At 37.1% G+C, this 21,951-nt stretch overlaps 1 pseudogene; it reads left to right on the forward strand.

The window, feature by feature from the left end:
• Positions 1–12,336: 12,336 nt before the first annotated feature.
• LOC123390371 lies at positions 12,337–12,450 on the forward strand (annotated as a pseudogene).
• The last annotated feature ends 9,501 nt before the right edge of the window (positions 12,451–21,951 follow it).

Here is a 21,951-nt window from a genome sequence, read left to right on the forward strand (position 1 = left end):
CATGAAGTATTTTTGTCTTTAGCCTTGACTTAATATATTTTACAAAGATATATTTAAGTGTGAACATTTTTTATATTAATTGTGCTGGGTACCTTATAGGCATCTCCAGTCATAAGATTCTTATTTGTCTTCAGCTAGGGAAAAATTTCCTCCATTATTATTATTTTTTTTTTACAAATTCTTGACCTTTTAAAAACCATACTGAGTAGATTTATGCTTTTATATTACTTCTCCATATTTTTTCATTTCTCTCATAATTCACTTCTCTGCTTTTTTGCTCCATGTTCTGGGATACTTATCTAACCAAATGGATTCACTGGTGAATTCCACCAAACATTTAAGGAAGAAGTTATACCAATTTTCTACAATCTCTTTCAGAGAATAGAAGCAGAGGGAATACTTCCCATCTCATTCTATTAGGCCAGTGTAACACTAATTCCAAAATCAAAGACATTACAAGAAAAGAAAACTACAGTATTTCTCATGAATATAGATGGAAAAATCCTCAACAAAATATTAGAAAATTCAACAATGTATAAAAAAAAACAAATTATATATCATGAACAAGTAGGATTTATACCAAGTAGATAAGGCTGGTTCACCACTTAAAAATGAATTACTGTAATCCATCATATCAAGAGGCTAAAGAAGGAAAAATCACATGATCATATCAATAGATGCAGAAAAAGCATTTGACAAAATCCAGTACCCACTTGTGATAAAAATCTTTGGGGAAACTAGAAATAGAAGGGAATTTCCTCAACTTGATAAAGAATATCTACCAAAAAACCCTATAGTTAACATCACATATTTAATGGTGATAAACTTGAAGCTTTACCACAAAGATCAGAATAAGATAAGGAAGTTAAGTGGGTGTTGGCTATCAAGGAGGGCAATTGTTAGGATGAGCACTAGTATTATAAGTATGTGATGAACCACTGTACTCTGCTTGTGAAACCAATATTGAACTGTATGTCAACTAACTAGAATTTAAATTAAAAAACAAACAAACAAACCCAAAACCAAAGTAAGGAAATTCCCTCTCACCACTGCCTTTAACACATTGTACTGGAATTCCTAACTCATCCAATAAGACAAGAAAAAGAAATAAATGGTATATAAATTGGGAAGGAGGAAATAAAACTGTCTTTGTCTGCAGATGACATGATTATCTATGCAGAAAATCGGAAAGAATCAATAAGAAAAAAAACTCCTAGAACTAATTAGTGCTTATAGTAAGGCTTTATGATACATAGTTAATATTAAAAAGTCAATCACTTTTCTGTATACCAGAAATTACAAGTGGAATTTGAAAATAAAAACAACACCATTTTTATTAGCACTCCTAAAAATGAATACTTAGGTATAAATCTAACAAAAGCTGGACAAGATCTTTACAAAGAAAACTACAAAACTCTGATGAATGAAATCAAAGAACTAAATAAACTAATTTAGTTTTTAAATTAACCAAATGGAGAAATACTCACTCTTATCAAGATGTCAGTTCTTCCCAACTTGATGTATACATTCAATACAATTGAAATAAAAATCCCAGGAAGTTATCTTGTGGATATGAATAAACTGATTCTAAAATTTATATAGAGAGGGGCACCTGGGTGGCTCAGTCAGTTAAGTGGCTACCTTGGGCTCAGGTCATGATCTCAGGCTCCTGGGATTGAGTCCCACATTGGGTTCCCCACTCAACAGCAAGTCTGTTTCTTCCTCTCCCTCTGTGGTCTTTCTTGCTTTCTCTCTTTCAAATAAATACATAAAATCTTTTTAAAAATAAAATAAAATTTATAGAGAGAGGTTAAAAAAAAAACTCAGAATAGCTAATACAACGTTGAAGGAAAAGAAGAAAGGGACTGACACTATCCATCTTCAGCATTTACTATGAAGCTAGAATAGTCAAGGCAATGCGGTATTGGTGTAAGAAAAGACAAATAGATCAATGCAACAGAATAGAGAGCCCATAAATATACCCAAATAGGTACAGTTAACTCATCTTTGGCAAAGGAGTTAAAGCAACATAGTAAAAGATAGTCTTTTCAACAAATGGTGCTGGACCAACTGAATACCCACAGGCCAAAAAAATGAATCTAGACACAGACCTTACACTGCTCACAAAAATTAACTCAAAATAGACCAGAGACCTAAATGTAAAACACAAAAATAAACAGCTAGAATGTAACAGGAGAAAACCTATATCATCTTGGGTATGTCAAGGACTTTTTAGATACAACACCAAAGGCATAATCTATGAAACAAATAATTGATAAGCAGGACTTCATTAAAATTAAACACTTGTCCTCTGTGAAAGACAATGTCATGGGAATGAGAGGATAAGCCATAGCCTGGGAGAAAATACTTGCAAAGACATGTCTGATTAAGGACGGTCATCTGGAACATGCAAGGAACTCTTCAAACTCAACAGTGAGAAAACTAACAACCAGATTGAAAATCGGCCAAAGACTTAACAGACACCTCACGAAAGACGATCTACAGCTAGCAAACATGTACATGAAAAGATGCTCCACTTCATATATTATTAAAGAAATGAAAATCAAAGCAACAATGAGATACCACTGCATACCTATTAAAATGGCCCAAATCCAGAACCCTGACAACACCAAATATGGATGCGGATATAGAGCAACAGAAATTCTCATTCATTGCTGTGAGTGCAAAATCGTACACTCACTGTGGAAGACAGTTTGACAGTCTCTTACAACACTGAACACACTCTTACCATATGATCCAGTAATCATGCTTCTTGGTATTTACCCAAAGAAGTTAAAATTTATGTCCACAGACGTTTACAGCATCTTTATTCATCATTGCCAAAACTCAGAAGCAACAAAGATGTTCTTCAGTGGATGAATGGATAAATAAACTGTGGCACATCTAGACAACAGATATTACTCAGTGCTAAAAGGAAACAAACCATCCAGCCATGATAAGACATGAAGGAAGCAAATGATATTACTAAGTGAGAGAAGTCAATCTGAAAAGGCTGTATACTGTATGGAAACCATATGACATTCTGAAAAAGGTAAAATTATGGAGACAGTGAATAGATCAGTGGTTGCCAGGGGTAGGGGAGGGGGGAGAAGGGAAGGATGAGTAGGCGGGGCAGTGAAAATACTCCATATGATACTATGATGATGGATGTAGGTCGTTACACATTTGTCCAAACCCAGAGAATGTAACCTTGACGGTGACTCCTAATGTAAACTATGGACTTGGGTTGATGATACTGTGTCAGTGTAGGTTTATCAGTTGTAACAAATGTACCAGTCTGGTGGGGGATATTGATAGTGGAGGGGGGTACTTTTATTTGTAGGGGCTTGGAACATATAGGAACTCTCTGTATTCTCCTTTTAGTCTTTCTTGGAAACTAAAACTGCTGGTAAAAAAAATATATTGTCTTTATTTTAAAATTGTGCTAATGAAAAGAAACCAGCTACAAAAGACCAATATTTTATGATTCCATTTATATGAAATGTTCAGAATAAGCAAATCTGCAGACAGAAAGTAGGTTAGTGGTTGCTGAGGGCTGGCAGAATAATAGGTTAAGGTGTCGGATAAAAGGTACACGGTCTCTATTCGGTGATGAAAATACTGTAAAATTGATTGTGGTGATGTTTGCACAACTCTTAAATATACTAAATCCCACTTACTTGTAGTCTTAAGTAAGATGGAGTCAGAAGGCAATAGTGAACAGAGTTTAAGAACATACATAGACTTTGGAATTAGGCTAACCTGAGTACAAATCCTGACTTTACTACTTACTAGTTGTGTGACTCCTCACATAGTTCTCTCTGAGCCTCCATTTGCACATCTAGAAAATACAAATAAAGATAACATACATACACACGCGCGTGCGCGCACACACACACACACAATCCTCAAAGAGTCCGGACAGTATCCTGAGGAACCAGGGCATTGGAAGCCAAAGGCTCCTGCTCCAGTGCCCGCTCTGCAGCAGCACTCGCCTCCCTAACTCTGTGCCTTGGCAAAGGGCAGCTGCCTGGTGCCCTCCTTGCCTCAGGGAGGGAAAGCAGATCAGATTCAGTGAGAAACCAACTAAACCTTCTCTTGGCCCTTTCTTTTGCTGTGAGTTTTATCAATACCAGTCCCACATCCATAAAGATCCTGCCTCAAATTTGAAAAATGGAGAGGGGAGGAAAGAGAGCAAGAAATTAACTTTAAAAATTTCTCACCATCATGATGTTATACCAAAGGTCCCGGGTGTACTGTAGACAAGGTTGGACATTTATCAAGTACAAACTCCAAGCTAGGATGAATTACTTCATTGGATGTAGAAATTACAAGCAGTACTTAGATGCTAGCTGATTTTGGCACAGACCAAGTGGATTAATCATTATGGTGTAATATAAAGTCCAGATGAAACAAAGTCAGCCCAGCAATTTTAGCTGGAGAGGGCAGTGTAAACACTTCAAAAACAACCAGGCAAAAAAATATAAACTGTGGAAAGCAGCCATTTCGAAAGTCACAGCAAATGCAGGAACCAGTTTTCTAAGAGAATGTTTTATCTCAAGCCAAGTGGACCTAAGATTAAAATCCTAACATTAAAGCCTGTTGTATCTACGAATCCATGGTTAACAATAAAGAACCACTCAACCAAGGGAAAAATATCCTAATTCTTCTTCTTCTTCTTTTTTTTAAACTTACTTTACTGCGACCTATAATTGACTCTCACTGAGAAGACAACAAGGAAGCCATGACTAATATTTGGGCAGGAAGCAGATCTGCCCCACGTGGCAGTACACCGCTAGAATTAGCCATCAGGGGTGGTTAGCGCTAAGCAAGATGATAATGATGACACAGAGTCATGAAATTTCCAAGCTAAAGGGAAAACGAGATTATTAAACATGATGATGATGATAGAATGATTATGGTAAACATTTATTAAGAACTTATTAAGTCCTGGAAGTATTCTAATAATTCATATGCTCATTGATTCCCAAGCATAACTCTATAAGGTAGGTACAATCAATATTCCCATTATTCAGAAGACAAATTTGAGGATAGAGACCAATCTCTCACTGAGCACTTCTCAGTATTGAGGTCAAGGGAGGTGAGAGAACTTGCATATAGTTATTAAAGTTGTATTTGCCTTCAAATTTCCTTCATAATTCTTTATCTTCTTCCTCTTCACTCCATTTCAAGTGCCCAATTCTCTTTCTCTTTAATAAGGAAACCCATTATCAGGAAAATATCCTGTATTACTGTTTACCCCTTAATTGTCAAGACCATAGTCATCCACATAGTACTGAAGTCAAATCCAGTGTTTGGTTCTCCATCTTCCTCTTGTTTGTCCCATCAGCAGCATTTGACATAAGTGATCTCGCTCTCCCTTCCTCCTTGGAAATCTTTTCTTCCTTTGGTTTCTGGTGTACTATTCTCTCTTGAATTTCATTCTACCTCAATGATTGTTACTTCACTGTCTCTTTTATTGGTTCCTTCTCTTTTTTCTAACTCTCAGCCCTGCATTTGGTTATTGGACCTCTTCTCTTCCATAACTACGTTCATTCCCTTGGTGATTTGTTATAGCTGCACGGCTTTAAATATGATGACTAAATTTATATACTCAGTCAGGAATTTGTCCCACAAGCACAGACATGTATATTCATTTACCTATTTGACATTTCCACTTGGATATCAAGTTTTCAAATACACATGACCAAAGGCGTGATTTCCCCTATCAAACCTGTCTTCCCCACATCCATAAATGGCAACTCCGCCCTTTTAGTTGCTTAAGTTAAGAATCTTGAAATCATCGTTGATTCTTCTCTTTATTCCATATTCATTTGAACAAATTCTGTGACTCTACTGTCAATTACACCTACAATTCCATGCCTTCATACCGTCTCCACAATTATTGTACTGATCTGGTCCAAGACTACCATCTCGCCTGGATTGTTATAATGGTATCCTAATTCCTCTGGTTTTCCAACCCCACTGCACTGCAATAGCTAGAGGGCTTTTTTAAAAATATAAGTAAAATTCTCCAGTGGCTTCATATGTCACTCAGAGCCATGATCAAATTCCTTCACTGATTGAGAAGCTCTATGTGCTTTGCAAGTGTTTTAAGCCCACCCAGATATCTCTCTGACCTCTCTCTCCTATAACTTCTCTTAGGTCAATTGCTTTTGGTCTCTTTGCTGTTTTTGAATTGAGTCATATCCCTACCTCAGGGTCTTTGCATATGCTATCTCTCAGTCTGGAACACTCTTCCCCAGATAAGTGCATGACTGGCATCTACTCTTACTTTACTTAATTTTTGCTATGCTCAAAATTCACCTTATTAGAGAAACCATCTACTATAAATAACACCACAACATTTCTATATTCCTGATACCCTATATCTTGATTTATTTTAAGCCTCAGTGATCATAATACTTGATTATTATATTTACCAATTTGTTGTTAGTCTCTCCCAATTAATTATGAGCCACATGAAGTCAGGGATTTTGGTTATTTTTTTCACTATAATATCCCCAGCACCTCAAAAAATGCTTGAAATTATTGAATGAGTGAATGAAGTTAAATCAGACTGTTACCTATTGCAGGCCTACTAGTAATTAAGACTTATTTCTCATTGGAAAAATAAAGGCATCTCTCCTATCAAAAAACTTCAGGACTTAGATATGGTGAAGGTGAATGTATCCATGAAATTATTCTCCCTGGGGTCCGTGATTCTGCCTTCATATGGATTTATCCCAATACTATTTCTTGAAAAATTCATCTAAAAATTAAAATTAATGATAAAAGGATGACTATATTGTTTTAGTTTGGACAGGATTCTTTCAGGCATTAAAATAAATTGATCATAATGGCCATTGGCTTGACTAGTCTTTGTGCCAACTCTATGCTGTAGGAAGTCTTCGCCCTCACCCCCTTCACATCCCTTGGAGCAAAACATGAAGAATTGAGAGAACAATGGCCACAACTGTTCTCTGGGAACAGACTTAAGGGCTATATCCCTTCCTTTAAAAAGCACACTACATATACCCACTGCTAATATAAATACAATAGTCAGGAGTCTGATTGCCATGGAGACCCAGCTGCGCCACAAACCTTACGCCAGATGAACAGAAGGTTAAAGGAAGGAATCTGCTGAAGAGGCCAAAAGTTTGGTTTGCTTACAGGCTTTTTTTTTTTTTTTTTTTTTTAACCTTTGGCCATTCAGCAATTGTTAGCTGTTTTGTCACTCTCTTTACCTGACAGTATGGTTCAGGGTCAAAGCATCCATCAGTGACTTCTATTACCTTTCTACATTTTTGCTGTTTAATGTGGTTGTGCTTGATTAGGGTAAACAGAAAAGGAGATTTGAATGAGTTTCCTGTTTCCAAGGAAAGGGGGAGCCCTGATGATGCCCCACCCATATCCCCTTCATCCACCCTGAACGTCAAGTACCGGTGGTTCCCACACACTTTTGGTAGATTCCAGTAGCTCAGCCTGAGAACATTGTCTAACTTTAGGACTAAGCTTGACTATGTCCTCTGATGCCATCAGCATTGGAGCAGGCCAACAATGCTGGGAGCCAGTGCTCCAGGAGCTGTCCTCAACCAATGAAGAATACAAGTAGATAAATAAAGAATTTAGTTCTTTGTTCCCTCACAGGGACAGTTCTCAGGCATGTTCCATCCATTTTCTTATAATGTCCCCAGAAGTATTAAGCCCCAGCCACCCACAATTCATTAACTCGGAATGTATTGGCTTTATCCCTTTTATGTCATTTTCCTATTCCCACAATGTTCTTCCCAGAATCACTTCTCAAATAAATGACTTGTTCTGAAATTTCTTTCCTAGATTCTGATTTGGGGGAATCCAAACAAATAGGGGCATATTGTACTACCTGAAGTGGCCTGGATCTGCATTTGCTCTTAAGGCGAGCAAGCATTTGGAGCTACAGAATTTCTGAACTAGCTGCTGCTGCTGTCACCTAAAAATTGTCACTGAGCTACATGAGGTGATAGGGCAAAGCTGAGACTGGAAATGCATCTTATCACTTGGATAATAATAAAATTACTTGTCAGTTAGTAAATACCAAAGAAATAATACTTAATTTCTTCACTTATGTTATTGACTTAAGGACACGTAAATTATCAATATGAATAACATAGTCATGCATGTAATCATTTGAGTGATAATCAGATTCATTGTTTATTATAGGATACTTTTAAGAAATAACAATCAATTATTAATTTAATTTATTGAATTTTATTAACATATTTAGGAATGAGGACACTTTGGGGGAAAAAAACACCCTCAAGAAATCTGTATAAAGATTCCTTCAAATCGTTGATAAGTACTGGGCTACACATGCACAGAGTGAAATTACACAAATTGTTCAAAGAATGCTGAGGAGTTGTCAGCTTGTGTAGAGATGAAGGTTTTCAAACTTGATTATCCATGGTGGAGAATTGTTGGAGATGACTTGGGACATTCATTAGTGAGTCTTGAGGGGTCATACCTTAGATGTAGGAATAAACTACTCCTGAAGTGAAAACTATTTTAGCAGTAATTAGAAAAGCTTAAAAACAGTCCTCAGGAAGATTACTTTGATTTAAGAGTGACATAAGCATCTACGAATACAAAACCCATCCCTCTTTAAAAGAACACAAGAGAACCCAGACACTCAGCAATGCATCATCTACAATGTCCAGAGCCAATAAGTTTTCCTTTACTAGATATAATAAGAAGAAGGCAAATGAGATCTCTAACCAGGAAGAAAAAAACTATAATAGAAACATTCAGAAATTACAGAAATGCTGGAAGTAACAGATGATAGAACAGTTATTAATATAATGTTCAAGTATATGAAGAAAGACATGAACGTGTGAGAAGAGAGTCAGAGATATAAAAAAGAATAAATTAGAATGAACTTTAGGAATGCAAAAACCAATATTTGAAATGAAAAAAAGCCATTGGGTAGGATTATCAATAAATTTCACATTGCAGAAGAAAAAAACTAATGACTTTGAAGATACAGCAATATAATCTATCCAAAATGAAGTAGAGAGAAAAATAACTTTAAAAGAATGAACAAGAAGCTCAGGGACCTGTGAGTCAGCATCAAGAATTCCAAGTACATGTAATAGGAATCACAGAAGAAGGAGAGAAAGGTAGGGAAAGCAAATATATTGGAAAAATCAATGGCAAAAACATTTCCAAGTTTGATCCAAGAAGATTTCCACAGATCCAAGAAGTTCAAAGGACCTCACACAAGATATCACACCCATATACAGAATGACATAAGATGCATGACAAAGTGCCAGAAACCAGTGATAAAGAAAAATATTTTAGCAGCTGCCAAAGAGAAAAGAAAGTCTATATAGAGAAACAAAGCTAAGAATTATTAATACCTGTGGTTACAAACTAGGTAAGCCACAAGACAATGAATTGACATCTTTAAAAATACTAAAAGGGGAAAAATAAAATCTGTATGTAACTAAAATACCCTTCAAAATGTGGTCATTTTTTTAGACAGAAGCTATGGCACTTCATCATCAAGAGAACTACATTATAAAAAACTTAATAAAAGGGGCGGTTGGGTGGCTCAGTAGGTTGGGCATCTAATGCTTGATTTTGACTGAGGTCATGATCTCAGGGTCATGAGATCAAGCCCTGTATTGGGCTCCAGGCTCAGTGTGGAAGCTGCTTGATATTATCTCTCTCATTCTCCCTCCGCCCTTCCCTGGCTCATGCTCACTCTCTCTCTGAAATAAATGAATAAATAAAATTTAAAAAAAAAAGGAAAGTTAGAAAAAAAGTTACTCTAATAGGAGATAATCATACAAGATGGAAACATGAATTTTTAAGAATTCTTTAAAAGAATTAAGAAAATCAGTAATAATAATTACTTAGATAAATATGAAAGATTATTTTCTTATTTTTAAATTTATTTAAAATATTATTAACCTGTTACAGTATAATAATAATAATAATGTATTTTGTGCTTTATAACAGATGTAGAAGTAAAACAAATGACAATAAGGGCATAACAGAAAGTAGGAAGAAAGTAGAAACATAATGTAAGGGTCTTACATGTCAATTAATATAATCTTATTTGAAAGCAGTTTTGATAAAGTAAATTTGTATGTCATAAACCCTAGGGCAACCAATTTTTCTTTTATGTATAGGTAATAAAATAGTAAATAAATAAAAACAAAATTGATAGGCTAAAATTGATATAGAGGTAAAAGTCAATTGTAAAACATAATGAATTAAACCAAAAAAAGGCAGAGAGAAAATAGATAGATAAATAGCAGATAAAAATAGTAGAAAAAAGTAACAAATATATAGGTTTAAACCCAAATATATTGAAAATTGCATTAAATGTAAATTGTCTAGATATTCCAATTAAAAGACAAATTCTCAGATTGAATAAAAATATAAGATCCTGTCACACACTATCTATAAGAAACCTATGTTACATGTAAGCACACAGATACATTAAAGGAAAATGATGGAAGATTTGGCACAAGTGACAAAAAGAAAAATAGATCAATTGGATATCATCAAAATTAAATCTTTTTGATTCAAAGGACACCATGAAAAATATGAAAAGACAATCCACAGTATGGGACAAATACTTGTAAACTGTGCATCTTTTCTAATGTTCCTGGCACATTTAGGCTATATAAACTGTTACAACTCAATAATAGCAAGACAACCCATTTTTTAAGCGGGAAGGGGTCTGAATAGACATTTTTCCAAAGAAGTTATATAAATGGCCAATAAGCGCATGAAAAGATGATCAACATCATTAGCCATCATAGAACTGCATATCAAAACCATAGTGAGGTATTACTTCACAACCATTAGTATGGCGAGAAAAGAAAGATAATAAAAAGAAGACAATAAAAAGAATGTTGAAAAATTAGAACATTTACACACTGCTGGTGGAAATGTAAAACAGTGCAGCTACTTTGGGAAACAGTATGGCAATTCCTCAAAATTAAAATTACTGTGTGACTCAACAACTCTACTTCCAGGTATATATATATCCAAGAGAAAGGAAAACATATCCACACAAAAACTTGTACATAAATATTCATAACATTATTCACTATAGCCAAAACAACTTAAAAGGCCATAAAAAAATGAATGGATAAATAAAATGTGGTAAATTCATATAGTAGAGTATTATTTAATGATTAAGAGGAACAAAATACTGATACAATCTACAGCATAAATGAACCTTGAGAATATAAGGCAGACAAAAGGCTACATATTGTATTATTCTATTTCTATAAAATGTTCAAAACAGGAAAATCTACAGAGACAGAAAGTAGATTAGTGGTTGCCAAGTGCTGGATAAAAAGGGAAAATGGGAGTGACTGCTAAAGCATATATGGTTTCTTTTTAAGGTGGTGAAAATGTTCTAAAATCAGTTGTGGTGATGGTTGCACAGCTATGAATATACTAAAAACTATTGAATTGTACATTTTTAAATGAGTTAATTGTATGATATATGAATTATATCTCAATAAAGGTATTATAAAAATAGTAAAATGATGGGAAAAAAGTTATGCCATGCAAAAACTAATAACACAAAGCTGAAGTAGCTTTGGAACAAAAATATTACCAGGGATAAAGGGGAACTATTTTATGATAACAGAGTTAATTTACCATACAGATATAATGGTCCTAATGTATTTGCACCCAAAAATAGAGCTCTAAATACATAAAGCAAAAGTTGACCAAACTAAAAGTGAAATAGCAAATTCAAAAGTATGGTTGAAGATTTCAATTTTTTCCCTCAGTAATTGAAACAGCAAGTAAATAAAAAATTAAGTCTTAAGCAACTTTGTCAACCAAATTGGCCTAATCAGCATTTATAGAATACTCCACCCAATAACAGAATACACATTCTTTTCTAGTGTTCCTTGGACATTCACTAAAATTAAAGCTATTTTCTGGGGCATAAAGTAAATCTCAATAAATTAAAAAAAGAAATAAAAAATGTTCTCTGTTTATAATGGGAATTAAATAAAAAATCATAAAAAGAGAGTATGTGGATATTTGGAAATTAAGAAAACATTTCTAAATAACCCATGGGTCAGAGAAGAAATCACAAGAGAATTCAGAAAATATATAGAACTGAATAATAATGAAAATGCAATATATCAAAAGTTGGGGGACACAGCTAAGATACTTAGCTGTTGAGTATGCAAAGCACTCTTAAAGGGAAATTCATAGCTTTAAAAGCTTATGTTTAAAAAGAGGAAAGGACTAAAATCAATTATTTAAGCTTCCAAGCAAAAATCTAGAAAAAGAAGTGTAAATCAAAATAATGTTATAAGCTTTGCGCAGTGGCAGTATCGTAGCCAATGAGGTTTATCCGAGGCGCGATTATTGCTAATTGAAAATAATGTTATAAAACATACATAAAAATTAGGGAAAAATCAATGAGATCAAAAGCAGTTTCTTTAATCAATAAAAGCAATAAACCTCTAAACTGAATTATTAAGATAAAAAAAAGAAATCACAAATTATTAACATCAGTAACAGGAGGAGGCTTCACTGCATATCCTTCAGATACTAAAAGGATAACAAGAAAAAACTTAATAGAAGAAATTACAGGCAACCATCTTCATAAATTTCAGATAGTCAAAGATTTTTTTGTTAAAAAAAAAAGCATAAACCCTAAATGAAAAAAGTGATCAATTGGATTTTATCAAAATAAAGAACTGCTCTTTCAAAGACACCTTCAAGAAAATAAAAAGACAAGCCACAGACAGGGAGAAAATATTTACAATATGTTTATCTGACATAGACTTATATCCAGAATATACAAAGAACTTTCCAGAATGTATAAAGAACTCTCTCAAATCAATCAGTACCTACACACGATGCAAGAATGCTCAATAAGCACATGAAATAAAAATGCTTAACATTAATAAGAAATAGGGAAATTACAATTAAAACCACAATTTTATACCTCTACAAACACATAAAATGATCCAAAATACTAACAAATATTGGGGCAAATGTGGAGCAACTGTAATTCTAATATATTGCTGGTGAGAAAGTAAAGTGATACAACCACTTTGGAAAACAGTTCAGCAGTTTCTTATAAAGTTCAATATACATTCACCATACACACAAACCAATAATTCTAGATATTTCCCTAAGAGAAATGAAAATATATTCCACGATATACACAACTGTATAAAATGTATACAGGTTTTCTTGGCAACTTTATTCATATAGCCAAAACTCAGAAACAACCCAAAATATCCATCAACAACTGAATGGATAAACAAATTGTGATATATTTACACAATGGGCTCTTCAGTAATGAACAAAAATGAACTTTTGATATACAGCAGCATAGATGAATCTCAGGAACATTGTTCTGAAGGAAAGATGCAAAACACAAAAATATACATACTGTATGATTCCTTCTTAAAACTTGATATGTGTTTGAGTGCCTTTTAATCTACAGTTTACTACTCCTCCATCCTTCTCTTAAAAAAACTAGGCCATTTGAATGGCAATTTCCTACTGTGGGTTTTGCTGATCCTATTCACAGTTCAATTCAACATGACCCACATATTTCTTGCAAATTAGAAGCTAGATCCAGGGGCTTGGGCAGACTCAGACTTGATGTCTTTGGAATCAAAGGATGACATGTTTTTTCATCAATAGACACATAATGTCTAGTTATTATTCTTTTACAATGTTAGCAAAATGATGATGTTCTAATTTTATCATTTTACTGGCTAGTATAATTATATAAAGAGAAGCTTCATCTGCTATTTCCAAGTTGATGACTTGGCTTAGCATAACTGACTCCATTTTGGGTTTGTGGTTTTCTATGTTAACACAACCAAACCTAAAGAAATCCCATAATTAAGTTTCCATGTTCCATGCACTCACTGAAATATTTATTGCACACATACTAAATACACAACCATAAATGAAATTCGACAAAAACAGCAAGTCACAGAATCAGACCTGCAAAACTGATGATATTACAATTATCAGATACCAAATATATAATAATAAATAAATATGTATAAATTAAGATATATAAAGAAATAGAATTTTAGAAACATTCTGGGAAGAATCTACAGAAATGAAAATTATAGTAACAGTAAAATCTGGATGAATTGATTTAACATTATGTTAAACACAGTTAAAGGAACAATTAGCGATTTGGAAGGTAAAACTGAAGAAGTTACACAAAATGTGGGACAGAGAAAATGCAAAGGGAAATATGAAAAAGGATTAAGAAACATGGAAGGAAGAGTTAGCAGTACTAACATACATATAATCTGAGTTCTAAGAAGAAATAATATTGGGGAACACACAACGTTAAAAGACTCCATGACTGAGTATTTTCCAGGGGAGATTAAGAACCCAAACCTCAAACCAAGACGTTCCCCCAAAGTGCCAAATACCACAAGTAAAAAGAAATACACCCAAGTGACAAATTCAAAACAATGAAAACACAGAGAAGGTAAAGAAGCAGCCAAATAGGAAAGAAAAAAAAAAAAAAAAAAAGAGGAATGACTGATAGCTGGCTTCTCAGAAACAACAGTGGAACCCAAAAGAATTGAAAATAGGTTTTCAAGGTGCTGTCAGAATATAACTTTCAACCTAGAATTCTATATAATTAATCCTCAGACAACAGGGGTTTGAACTTATTGTGTCCATTTATATACGGATTTTTTACAGTACAATAATGTAAATGTATTTTCTCTTCCTTATAGTTTTAATAAAATTTTCTTCTCTGGCTTTCTTTATTGTAAGAATACAGTGTAGAATACATATAACCTACAGAATATGTGTTAATCAACTGTTTGTGTTTTTGGTAAGGCTTCTTGTCAACAGTAGGCTATTTAGTAGTTAGGTTTGGGGGGAGTCAAAGGTTATACCCAGATTTTCAACTGTCAGCACCCCTAACTTCTGTGATTTTCAAGAGTCAACTGTATTTAGTGATAAAACCTTTCAAAAATAAAGGCAAAATAAAAACATATTCAGACAGAAGCCCAGAAAGGTTTACTATCAAAAGAAATTTCCTGTGAAGGTATATTGTGTCAGAAGGAAAATCTGTGATACATGAAAATGGAAAGCATAAATATTGACCGTGTGCAATGGCAAAATTGGTGCTAATGTGTGAGGCTGCATATCAAGAGAGAATAATACATAACTTAAGGAGGGTAATGATTGGCTTGAAACATTCTGATTCTTACATGATTCCAAAGAAGGGTAAAACTAGTAATATTAAACTCTGTTAATTATGCATGTTAAAATTTCTAGACTAATCATTAAAGGAATAGAAATAACTATAAAAGTTAGCATTTATCATTATAATTGTTGCTATTGTTATAACTATTATGTTCTAGGGATCTTATGGGAAGAAAGAGAGGGAGAAAGAGAAAAGGATTCTATAATCCATTTTTTAAAAAGATTTTATTCACTTGACAGATAGAGATCACAAGTCAGCAGAGAGGCAGGCAGAGAGAGAGGGGGAAACAGGCTCTCCGCTGAGCAGACAGCCCGACTCGGGGCTCAATCCCAGGACCCTGAGATCATAACCTGAGCCGTAGGCAGAGACTTTATCCCACTGAGCCACCCAGGCGCCCCCAGTTGTTTTTCTTAATCAAAATAGATTTCTTGCTTGATTTCTCTATTTTTTTTTCTCAGATAATGGGTATTATAAATCCCCAGATGGAGATTGTAGAGAGTCTGCAGACTTTCCTTTTTTTACTTGACAGCAGAACCTTTAGCTCATTGAATATTTATTAATATCTTGAGAGACTTGAAGGCTAGAGAACACCTTCCAAGTTGAAGCTGAATCTACCAGCATTTGATTTGCCTGTTGGAGGGATCAATAGAACCATGGGGGCGTGAAGAGTGTAACAGACTCAAGTAAGGAGGTCAATCTTAGCAAGACCTCAGGTCTGGTAAAGCAAGACATTAAGGGAGAGTTGAAAATACTATTGTCCAATGACACCAGGAAGGATGGGACATAGTGCACGTTATTAAATGGAAAGAAAAAACTTAAAGCACTACCTAGCAAATGGGTTGGAAATCTCCTGCTCCAAGGCTGTTGGAACACCTGGGAACACTGCCAAGCAATTCTGGGGAAGAGACTTGGCACTGATTGTGGCCTTGTGTTCTCTTTGAAAGAAAAAAGATTATTTTATAAGTCATAATATGCTACCTAGAAGCCAAATTGCCAGTTAAAATTCTATTTACAAGCAGGTGTAAGGTTTCAATATAGCTTTCACCTAACATCATAGAATATTGCCTCTTTGTAATCAAATATGATGCCAACGATCTTGGCAGCTCCATTTTTTGATGTTTCAAATGTTCAGAGAAATGGCAGGTTAGGAATGTCTAATTATAATGGGGACTTCTGTATCTGCGCTAAATGCAGCTGTTTGGTTGAGACAGTGCAGAGGAAATAAGTCACCACATATAGAAAGGCATTTTTGCTCTTATCAACCCAATTAATGATTTCCTCTAAAAGTTAACTGAAAAGTATTTGTTGGCTAGCTTTTTAAATTCTATGCTATTTTGTATCTTTCTTTTAAAGTCTGTAATACTTTAATTGCAATCAATGTAATATAATCCCGTTGACGTTTTAGGTAACTGTGCGAACACCAGGCTTGTTTTCTCTGAAGACTGAAAGAAATCTGGAGGCGTTAATCCTCACATCCCTCCTGGTGGAAGACGGAAGAAGAAAGCCAGATCTGAGCTAGTCTGGAAGGAAGACATACCTTTTGCCCTATTCTCCGCTACTGGAATGCCCTCCACACTCTTTTCTCTTGCTCTCCAAATCCTAGTAAGTCCAGGGCCTGCCTTGGCCAGTGAAGCCTCCCTCCATACCTCTAGCCCATCTTAATCTTTTTTTTTTTTTTTTCTGAAGGAAAAGCCAGTATCTTGAGTTCTCTCCAAGGTAGCACTCAAATTCTACTGCTGCCTGGTCTCCTGATTATTATAGGATCTTCTCTAAACAAAGACATTCTTGCCGGCACACCCAGTTCTTGTATTTCTGATTCTTGATCACTTCAGTGCTAGGTTTACAGTTGGTGGCCCATAAATACTGGTTAATAAAGTGACTAATGAAAGACCAGAGAGGTCCACGACTTAGGAAACAATTATCCAGGCTGATCCCTGACAGCAGGGAGGTTTGGGCTTATCTCTAGTTTAGAGATGACTTGTATGTTATCATTCTCGTTATCCATTGTCAAAGAGTTTAAGGAAACTCGCTGCTCCGGGGAGCACTGCCTTGTTTCTCATCTGTGCTTATGATCAGATTGGACCAAAGTCCGAAGGACCTTTCCCAGGGATCCACAGCCTTCACCAAGGTGAGGAATTGCCCTGCTGTTTGGGGGATGGGGGCTTGGGGGAGCAGGGCGAGAAGAGCGTCTGAAGACACGCCTACTTTTCAGTTCGCCTTTGTCCTTCAACCACCAGACTTTGCTGCCTTGTTTGTTCTTCCAACCCTGAGAGCCTTCTTCTACGTTTCTTTCCTAAAGGACTGCGTCCAAGAGGAGGATTTTGAAACGTGCCTTTAGCCCTTGTAAGCTCCTCCCCGAAGGCTTTGCAAAGTCAATAGGAGGCGTGTTGATTGTAGGTGTTTGCTCTCCACACACAGAGTTTGCAGAGAATTAGAGGTCAGCCGCTGCTGCTTCTCGTCGTGGCTCCCCTAGGCCTTGTGCAACTATTGCAAAGCCCGCGTGCAACTGGGCAGAGCAGGGGGAACACGGCCCTGAACCCTGTGGCTTTGGGGGAGCCCCCCCGAGGAAGGACCCAAGCAGGCTCTGCGAATGCGATGCGTTCCTTGAAGGCGGAGGGCCCACCGTGGCCCCAACAGCTGTCTGATTTATTCCAGCGCTAGTGTTTCCGTGGGAATGGCAAATTATTTCTTCTCAGCTCCTTAGCTGGCTTCCTTTTACGTAATTTCCGTGTCTTAAAATTATTTGCCCTTTGGGGGAGCCCTAGGGCCCTCCTAGACCATACAGCTGTGCAGACCGTACAGGTGTGTACTTTTAAAAAAACACCATTTATTAAAATCTGAGCTTACAAAATTGACAAATTATGAGGATGGCTTTTTTTTTTTTTAACCACAAAGGGATTTTGTGATCAAATTCAAGGTCCCTTTTATTAATCCATGAGTCTCTGTGGTGTATGTAACATCACATTTGCGGATTTGTCTTGACTTCAGAAGTAATACATGTTCCCAGCCACGGTACATCATGGCAATTGAAACCATGTTCTTTGACTTAAACAAGATCTAGATTTGAGACCAGGCTCTGCAGCTTACTTGCTATGCATTTGAATAAGTTTCTTATCCCTTCGAAAATACAAACTAAAATTGTTGGAGGTATTAAATGAGAGAATATAGCTCAAGCACCTAGCACTGGGGAAGCGCTCACTGTGTTAGTCTTATTAGAGTATTTGTAAAGGTTGGTTTACCCACCTCTGATTTAAATACAGCTTTTCTGTGTCTTGTTTAAGTGTGATAGCTACCTTTAATGCTGTGCCTTACAGTGACCATTCGGCCCACTCTCTGTCCTGCCCAGCGGTTTTGGTTCTAGGGCTCTGGGATTCTCCCAAGGACTAAAGTCCTTGCATCACAGGATGGGGTGGGAAGGGGCTGCTCCCAGATCATACTGGCTGTACGCTGAGAGTCCGTAACTAGATGGAGTTTCTCTCTAAAACAGTGCTTCTCAAAGTGTAGCCAAGGAACCCCTTTATCAGAATTACTTAGGAGTGTTTATTAAGTTGCAGAGGACTAGAGTCCCCCCAGAGCTTTCGAAGCAGACTCTTTTGGCGGGGTCGGGGTGGGGGGAGCAGATTCTGGGGTAAGACTCTGCATTGTAAGAAGCACCCGGTTACTCTGATGTTAACTAAGTAAAATTCTGGAACTGCTTTAGGGAAGTCCTCAAGCTGACCCGATTGTGGAATGGCCCGGGATGCTTAACAATAACAGAGTTCCTAGGCCCCTGCCCACAGTTTCCAGGGAGGAGCCTGAGGATGTATATTTTTAATAGGCATGCCCAGGTGACTGCGAAGGGCTGGCAAATACAGGAAATGCTCTTCTAGAATGACTGCCCAGTGGCGGTAGTGGTTAGGGAGGGGATGAGGGTTTGAATGATCCAGAGAGTGACTTAGGTCAAAAGTTGAGCCCCCACTGTCAGGGCTCATCTTTGCTTTTTAACGTCTCCCTCAGGGTGCGAGAGTCTGAGTCTGCGTGCGGCCCCTCCCGCCGTGTTTGAGGAAGCAAAGCACAGTCCGTCTGGGGCGATGAACCCACCCAAGAGTGAAGCGTGAAGCTCGTGGGCAGAGACCGGCCACCCCCATGAACCACCGTGGGACTCCGGGTAAACGGACAGAACGCTGCTTATCCTAACAGCCATTCCCGGTTCTGTCTCACAGCCTGGCTCAAGCTCCCACTGAGCTTTTCCACGGATTGCCTCCTTTCCTCAAGACAGTTTGGGTAGGTTTGTAACCCAAATGGTTTTAATCCAAACAAGGCTCCATGCCAGGAACTGCCGAGCCACCTGTAACCGAGCTCTGCCGTCCCTCCTGTCTTTTGGGGCCTCCCTTCCAGCCTCTGCGGCCAGACTCTTCCTTTCGGGACCTCTTCTGCCTTCTTCGGGGGCTTGCAACAGCAGTCCGGTGAGGACAAGCTGTCAGGCTTTCTGCACAAGTCTTAATCTGTGGTGAGTAGAACAGTAACCTCGTATTTTATTGACAGATGCGGCTACCAGGTGAAAAAACCTACTTGTTAACAAAGACATTCTCTTGGGATACCCATCCCTTCTCCACGGTGCTCTCCTTACTCCCAGCAAAGCTAAACAATCTTCTCTTAGTCTGCCGTCTACTTAGGGATGGGAAGGCAGCCTATAATCAGAGCGGAGTCTGCTTTCTCTTTCTTCAGCTGATGGTCACACGGCATCTGTTCTGTAATTCTGTCCCCCAATTACTTTGTACCTGGGTCTACCACTTCGTGACGATACTGTTTTTCCCTTTCCCTCTTGGAAGTATTACCCCAGTAATACCTCAGTGGGTGTTAGAACTTTGCAGTGAGGAAAACTCTGATACCAACAAGAGTCTGTCATCTATCTTTTTGTTTGACGTTCCAGCCAGCAAACATTTATCAATATGGGCTTGATCTTAGTGAGATATTGTAGTGGGTTCAACCAAAGGTAAGTAAGATAAAGTCTCAAGCCAGAAAGAAATTTGAATGAGGAGTGCAGTAACATTCCAGTGGATGATGTATCCAAGGGTCAGCCATGATATGAAAATATGAGTCAGGATATTAAGAAGAGAAATAATATGGGAATTCTTTAGTTGTGATATCTGTGTGTATCTTTATCTTTATAGAAAATGAAAATATTATCAGGAAAAAGCATTGATAATATGCATTATATTAAGTTCTCTGTTGTCAACTAATCTAAAACAATTCAGTCATTCATAACTGTTGGGTTCTTTAAACAAATAACAGGGCCCATCCATGACTGAAGGTAGAAGAAGGTTCTAGGTCTTGTTCCCAACAAATTTGCTACCAAGTGGTACATTACAAGGAGAGCAAACCTCAGGCTAAATCCTATAAACAAACCTAAACATTTACAGCACACAAACACAGTCACACAATATGCTCTTATTGGCTCCCGCCCTTTGTCCCTGTGCTGGTTCCCTTTCATGACGATTTCACTCGTGGCAGATGCATAATAAATCCTTGCTTAGAGATGGAACACAGGACCAAATGGGACTTCTAGGCTGGGACATCCTACTGGAGATACTGGACTGCGGAGCAACACAGGTTCACGCCCAGGCGGGGGTGAACCTCACCAGTCAGTTCACGTACACTGAACACTCTTCACATCGCCTTTGAAAAATTACTTCTAACTCACTTATGCTAATGAATAACCCTTCGACTACAGACAGAGATAGAGATAGTTGAAGTTCTCATAGAATTCTGGGCTGTGATCTCCTGAGTGGGCCTTTTAAAATAGTAGCTTAGCACCCCTGGGCAGTTTATCCCCGATTAGGAAGGCAAGTCAGGTACCCCTAGCATACAGATTAACACCAACACACATACTTACATAACTTATATCACAATACATACACTGAAGTATTTCAGGGAAAATCAGACTATGTAAGAAGTGGACAATAAAACAAATCTTCAGTTTAGTTGTCATAATAATGTCAACAAGAGGATTAAATGAGGATTAAATGCACATTACGTATGGAAAAGCAATTAGAAAAAAAAGACATAATTAATAGTTAATTTGAACAAACGTAACAGATGAAGGAACAGATAATCTACCGTTTGTTCAACATTCAACTCCAATTCTGCTAAAGAATATCACATCGGGCCAAGGGATAGGACTCTGCCTCCTTCTGTCCACATCCTCATCCTTCACCGTCCAGGGCTGCTCATTCAGTCATTTTTTCCACTTAACCAACATGTACTGAGTCTCTACTCTCTGCCCAGACTGAGGTTACAAAGATGGATGTAAATGGTCCGCGTTCTCAGTGAGTCTCCAGATGAATGGAGAGCTGCTGTTTATTGATTTATTTATTTAAAGATTTTATTTTTTTATTTGTCAAAGAGAGCGCAAGCGTATAAGCAAGGGGAGCGGCAGGCAGAGGGAGAAGCAGGCTCCCTGCTGAGCAAGGAGCCCGATGCGGGACTCGATGTCAGGACCCTGGGTGATATCATGACCTGAGCTGAAGGCAGATGCTTAACTGACTGAGCCATCCAGGCGTCCCGAGAGATGCCTTTTAAATCAGGGCCACAGTCTTGGGCCATAAATTCAGGATAGCAAAAATTGTCAGCTTTTCCCCTCTAATCACATTTAATTTCTACCTTGGTCCCTCACTGTGTTTGTAGTGAGAAGTTTACTCTTGGTCAATGCACAGTCATAGACAATTCAGGTTTTCCCT

Source organism: Mustela putorius, unplaced genomic scaffold, assembly GCF_011764305.1.
Source record: "Mustela putorius furo isolate JIRA1106 unplaced genomic scaffold, ASM1176430v1.1 tig00537335_pilon_pilon_pilon, whole genome shotgun sequence".
NCBI classification, from domain to species: domain Eukaryota; kingdom Metazoa; phylum Chordata; class Mammalia; order Carnivora; family Mustelidae; genus Mustela; species Mustela putorius.